The following is a 6,158-nucleotide window of genomic DNA, read 5'->3' on the forward strand; positions in this document are numbered from 1 at the left end:
CGGGCCCGACACCTCGCCCGCTCTGCACCGTACCTTGTAGGTGCGGCCCGCCCCACCCGGTGTCGTCGTGTCGAAGAGAGAACCCCTCCGCCTTCCCCTTTTCCTCCCTTCCCCTGGCACGCGCCGCCTCTCGGCTCTCCAATGAGCTTATTAATTCGAACGCAACAGCGTCGCGGTGCTGCGGCGGCAGGTTCTCCCCCTCCCCTCCCTCCTACCCTATCCTTCCCTTGGCCCCGCACCCCTACCATGCACCCCTGCCCTGCTCGCGCGCTGCTCCCTCAGACTTATCTGCGACAAAGACAATGCCTCGGGAACCAGGGGGTCAATTAGCCGAAAAAGTAACGAGAGCCACGAAAAAAAAAAGGTTTTGTTTCGGTTACTGCAGCGCAATTAACAAGGTGTCAGTCCAGCTGTGCTCCAAGTTTGGAGCTCTTTTTGACTGACTCTGTCCTATGTATTGCAGCCAGGAGCCAAACGCGTACAGCAGCTTTAGTCATGTATCATTTGAAACTCCCTTCAGAGCAGGACACACCCGACGGTTTAGCTTTTAGCAATTAATAATCCGACCGCTGAGAAATGACCCTTACTTTCCTTGATTCAAGAATTCGGGCCACTTTGACATGATCAAAGTGGACGGAAATGTCAAAGTTTATCTATCTTTCTGTGGCGGGGTGGACCGCCCCGCCTCTGGTCGGCAGAATTTCCTTTTAGAGCCGAACCTCTCGGATTCCGTAGAAAGTGGTAGAAACGCTCGGCCAGCAGCATCCATCTGTTATTCATCTCTCTTCGCTGGAATTCCCTTGATCCGTGAGAACAAATAGCTGTCCAAGGCTGCGGGGCGGGCGAGCGGTGGACCGAGAGGGGAAGGGAGGCAGACTGGTCGCTGGACGCGGTCCACTCTGGCCGGACATCTCTCCGCTGGACCGTGGAGCTGGCTGGACCAGCCTCCCGCCGGAGCCGGACCGGACGCAGGCGGCCCTGCCGGAGGTGGCGGCGGCGAGGCGGCCGGAGCCGGTCTCTGAGCGGGGCAGAGGGCGCCGGGGTCAGCTCGGACCGCGTCCAGCGCGCCCAGCTCCTCTCGCGGGACGGACGCAACGTTCTCACGGGCCGGCCGGACCTGCACTCCAGCAGCACGGCTCCAAACTGGAAGAGATGAAACTGCCTCAGCGCTCGTTGGGAAAGAGAGTGCCTGTTCCATCAAAGACCGTGGCCAATTATCACAGTATGTTGCAATACTCCGGATGCAGTAGTCGACTCATTCGGCACAGTTTTGGAGTTTGGAGCAGTGGAAATTTTTATAAAAGACAAGGTTTTGGAAGACCTACTAAATATGCGTGAGGGTGAAGACAGACTTTTGGCCATTTTGCGATTTTTCATGCGGCGACGATTCTAACCAGGACGGATGAAAATCCTTTCCTAATTGCGCTCACTAATAAGTTGCGCTCATTAACTCCCTTGTTTGGCCGCGCAACAGCATCAACACATCGACCCGCCGCGCTGGGCCGCGCCGAGCTGCTGGAGGGCGGGCGGCTGGCCCAGATGAGAAAACGGGTTTCCACTCGGATTCCTGTGCTGCAGTATCGGCTCCGATACTCGCCCCTCGGCAACCACTCCAGCCCTCACCCCCTCCCCATCCCCGAATGCGACACGCGGGACCTGACGCCGTAGAGAACATGATCCCAGCTGGTTTTGGGCACAGGATAAAGAGAATTGTTAGGCATTCTGATTTTCTTTCTTTTTGAAAAGTAAGAAATCTGCTGTTAAATGGCAACAGGAAACTTTGCCACAAATGCAATCTCTGTTATCTTTAAAAATATTAATATCAATTAGTATTGTTCAAATAAGTGCAGTGTGTGCAACTATGCGCAAGTGTTTTCGTGTTGAGTTCGCTCACATTCTCGCAAGCCGGGTTCAAAGTACCGCCAGACGCTGCACGGCCAGCTGAGGGAGGGCTGCTCGCTTGTACTTCTCACCCCCAACCTCAATGCGCTGTGCGAGCCTATCGCCTTCCCCAATCCCTCCCCCGCCCCCTGGGCCTTCCATACCAAACAAACATTGTGGTCAAACAGGAGCTCGGGCGCCAGTGACCGCTCGGGTTGCGAGGCCTGGCTGGCTGGCGTGCCTGGCGCCATGGATGGCCGTGAGCAGACTGTGCAGAATTAGCGAGGCCACCGGCACACCCGGTGCGGGCTCCAGGCCGGATAGATATCCTAGGGCTACGCGGGCCAGTTCGTGAACTGCTCACTGCACTGTTACAGAAAAGTCAGAACTTCACGAAAAATTCGGTGTGAAAAAAGTTGCCAGAACTCTTTGTGGAATCACAACTGTTCTTCTTTGTCAAAAAATTGATAACTTCAGAAATTCTTACGATTGGTTCACATTTCGATCTCCGTATGCAACATTTCTCCACAACCCTGTAGGGGATTTTATCGTAAATTAACGAACAAACACCTGTTAAATTTTATACACAACTTTTCGTTATTGCTTAGAAAACGAATACTTGTTAAATGACGAAAAGTTCGTAATTCTTCCTAGATATTTAAGTTATCCATGTCATTGTGCAATCCTGTCAACAAATGTGCGTCTATAAATTTACGATCAATTTGTTTATTGCCTACGAACAGTTCGTATTTTTGGATTTGACGAACATTGTTCGCAAAAGCATAATACGAACTGTTCGTGAGGAATTTATCATAAAATAACGAAATCTACTAACAGTGAACAGGTAGTTCGGTAATTTTGCCCACTCACTTTATTGTCAACGCTTTAACCTTGATTAGGTAAGAGGCACCACTTATTGTGGTGGTTGGGTTTTGATTTTAGGTTTAGGAGTTCGAGGCGATGAGTCTAACCCGAAATCGTTTTTCGACGAGGGTACGGCAGAAAAGTGTATACATTTTGTCTGAAGTTATCGCTTACGGTCTAGATTTTATCGAATCGTTTCTGAATATTTTTCTGGTTGTAAGCAATAAAATCCAGTTCCACACTCCTCCTTTTGATGAGAGGTTCGTCACACCTCGGAAATGAATAGGGAATAAGCGATGCGCAAACCCAATTTTTTCTCAACCTGCATTTCTCAATACCCTTCACTAGGCCCCAAAAGGGTCAAAATACCACAAAGTTCAGAGGAATGGTTTCTGTGTACTGTTTGCTTTAATCTCGGTGTTGCGAGCGGCCTGGCCGGCCGGGTCCGGTCCGACCGGTGCTGGTCCAAGCGGCTCGGATGCTGACCCCCCGGAGTACATGAGCTGGTCCGCGGCGGGATGGTCCGCGATGCTGCAGCAGCGCTCCCAGCAGCGTTCCCACACACGCTGTCCGTGACCTTTCGCCCGATGACACGGGACCTGCAAGTCCGACGTCCCCACTGTCAGGGTAACTAACTTTCATCGTAACCCCATACTTACAAAAATATAATTTCAAAAGTAAACCTAAACTATGGTTTTGTAATTTTGACTATCGAGTGATATTGTAGTTTGTTGACAATAGAGTTACCACGGCACTTATGCGAATTTACAAACGCAGTAGATTAAAATTGTTCAACTGGTTTTGGTTTTGCAGTTACAGTATATAGGTAGCTAGCTGCATCAGCGCTCTTGGAACACCCTTCAATTTTGCGGAGTGCTACGGCTGATAAGAATATAAATTTGGTGCGGAGTCGCTCTCGGGCCATCGACACTGCCGCCACCGCACAGCAGAGCAGAGCGCTCCCCGCCAGCTGCCGCAGCCCCCCGCGCCGCCCCGCCCCGCACCGGCCCGCTCTGCGCGGCTCTGCGCGGCTCTGCGCCGCTCTCTGTGGTTTTGCGAGCCAGGACGGCGAGCCCTCTCTCGGCCCTTGCACGGGACCCCACCCACCGCCCCGCCGCGCCCCGCCTCGCCGCGGGCCCCACCATGGCCTGCCGGCCCGACCCGACCCGTCCAGCCGGGCGCCAACCCACGCCATGGCGTCCTCCCCCCGGGCGGGCCGCTTCCCTCCACCGCAACCCATCCCACGCACGTCCCGGCCGCGCCCCGCCGCGCCCCGCCCCGCGGCCCCGCGCCGGCCCGCGCAGAGTCTGGTCGGATCCCCCTCTCCGCCCCCGTATAGCGGGCCCGCTGGGGCTGCGCGGGGCCCCCGCGGGGGTGAGTGGAGGGGGCCCGCTGGTGTTGGCGGTGGTCTGGCGTGGCGGCGCGCGGCGGTGTTTGGTGGAGGCGGATAAAGGGGCCGTGGCGGAGCGTGGCGGGGCGGGGCGCGGTCGGCCCTCGGCTCCCCCCAGTAAGCTCCAGGGGCGCCGCGGGGTCGGATAGGGCGAGGCTGGGCCCGGGGCCCGGGCTGCCTGCAGGCAGCCTGTGGAGGTTGCGGGCGGGGGGACTTGAAGGATTGTAGCGAAGCGCGGCCTGGCGGCTCTGCCTCCTCTCTCTCCCCCCCCCTCTCTCTCCGCACCCCCTCTCTCTCTCCTACTCTCCTCGCTGATGACTGCAATTTCTAGCCGGCCTAGCCTGCCGAGGCATGAATGATTCCGGGCGCGTGGACTCTCACCCGGCCTGGCTGAAGTGATGGACCACCCCGCCCCTCCCGCGCGGAGGGGGCCCAGCTCGCCATCCATCTGTGTGCCCCTGATGGCCCGCGGCGCCCCCCGACCTCCTGGTCACGCGGCGGGTCCTAGCGGCGGGTCCAAGCCCCAGAGGCTCTCCTTCGGCGCTGACGCTGACCTTGCCGTCGCTCGTCCGCCATTCGTCCCCGAGCACGCTCCTCTCCGTCGCCACCGCCCGCCCTCCTCTCTGTGGCCTCGGCGGCCGCAGAGACGCGCGCGCCGACATGCCGGAGAGGTGTGGGTGCGGGGCACTCCCACCACCACCACCGCCGCTCCGCAGAGCACTCGTGTTGCGCGGGTTGCATAAGCTCTCAGTGACAGGCGGTGCGGCGAGACGGAGCGGCGGTGCGATGTGGAGGTGGCTCCGACATACCGAGCCGTTGTTGCTTATCCTATACATAACAAAGGTATAAAACAAACAAAATCAACGGGAACCTTGCCTTGTTGTGTTTCTACCTACGTTGCAATACAGTCTGCCGCAAAATCCACTGTGGATTTCCCTTTGGTGCCTAGCCATAGACCAGATGAGCGAGGCGAGGGGGATAGAGAAGGGTTTTGGTAAAATGCAACATTAGTTCACTAGTGGGGACAGGGGAAAGGGTAGAAAAGTGTCCAAAATGTGGTTTATAGACAGCCACTTGAAATGGATTTAGTCAAAAACAGCACAGAACCTTTTCCAGAAATTGTTTCTTTACCAGGACGGTATACAAAACCCGTGTGCTTGTTGGACGTGTAACTGAATGCTGTGCTGCGTCACGCGGCGCCGGGGCCGAAGCGCAGGTGGACAGGCCAGCAGCAGGGGGCGGCTGGGATGGCAGGGGCGCTAATACGAGCCGTAAACCACGTTAAGCCGCCTGGCTTCTTCTTCTTCTTCTTCTTCTTCTTCTGACCCCCACTGCTCCCCTCTGCTCGCCCGCCTCTACTTTTCCAGTTCCCTCCCCAGACTCTGGTCTAACCTTGCGCTAAATGGCGCTGGCGCCCCCGCTCCAACCAAGCCTCACTCTCGCCCTGAGAGGCCTCCCCCAATCAGACCGCTCCTCTCTTTCTCTCGCTTTTCCCTCTCTTTCTCTCGGCAGATGCTGCCTTGGCTGGCTGGCGGCACCGGGGAGCTGCGGAATCTCTGTCGGTCTCTTTCTTTCCTCTCCCTTTCTGACTTTCACAGCCTTCTTAATATCATTCAGCCCTTTCCTCCCGTCCCTTGCCCCCGCCTCCATCTCCGGCAAGCAGAGTCAGTCTGGGTAGGTTCAGTCCCCGTGAAACTTTCCAAGTGTATGTACCATGTGTGACAGACATGTAAGTCACCATACGTTTTGGTCTTGTATGTCCCATACGAGTAACATGTATGTGTAATACATGTGCCGTGCGAGTTCCATGTATGTTATCCATATGTCCATCTAAATTGTAAATTGGGGTAGTTTTTCACCCCTCACCCCCTTTGCCGCCAAAAATTGATTTTTTATGGGACAATGTAGTATATATCAAGTTTTAGAACATATACATTAACACTTGGAAACAGTTTTAACTCTAAACTTACTTTGAAACCGACGATGTTGTGGAGATTCGAACCCACGCCCTTTGGATTGCGAA

General features: G+C 55.7%; 1 protein-coding gene across 1 annotated transcript in view; it reads left to right on the forward strand.

The window, feature by feature from the left end:
- LOC127749357 (uncharacterized) overlaps nucleotides 1-6,158 on the forward strand; it is a 68,125-nt gene that overhangs the window by 39,994 nt on the left and 21,973 nt on the right. The gene's annotated exons all lie outside the window — the stretch shown is intronic.

Source organism: Frankliniella occidentalis, unplaced genomic scaffold (genome assembly GCF_000697945.3).
Source record: "Frankliniella occidentalis isolate FOCC.00 unplaced genomic scaffold, Focc_3.1 Scaffold49, whole genome shotgun sequence".
In the NCBI taxonomy this organism is placed as follows: Eukaryota; Metazoa; Arthropoda; class Insecta; order Thysanoptera; family Thripidae; genus Frankliniella; species Frankliniella occidentalis.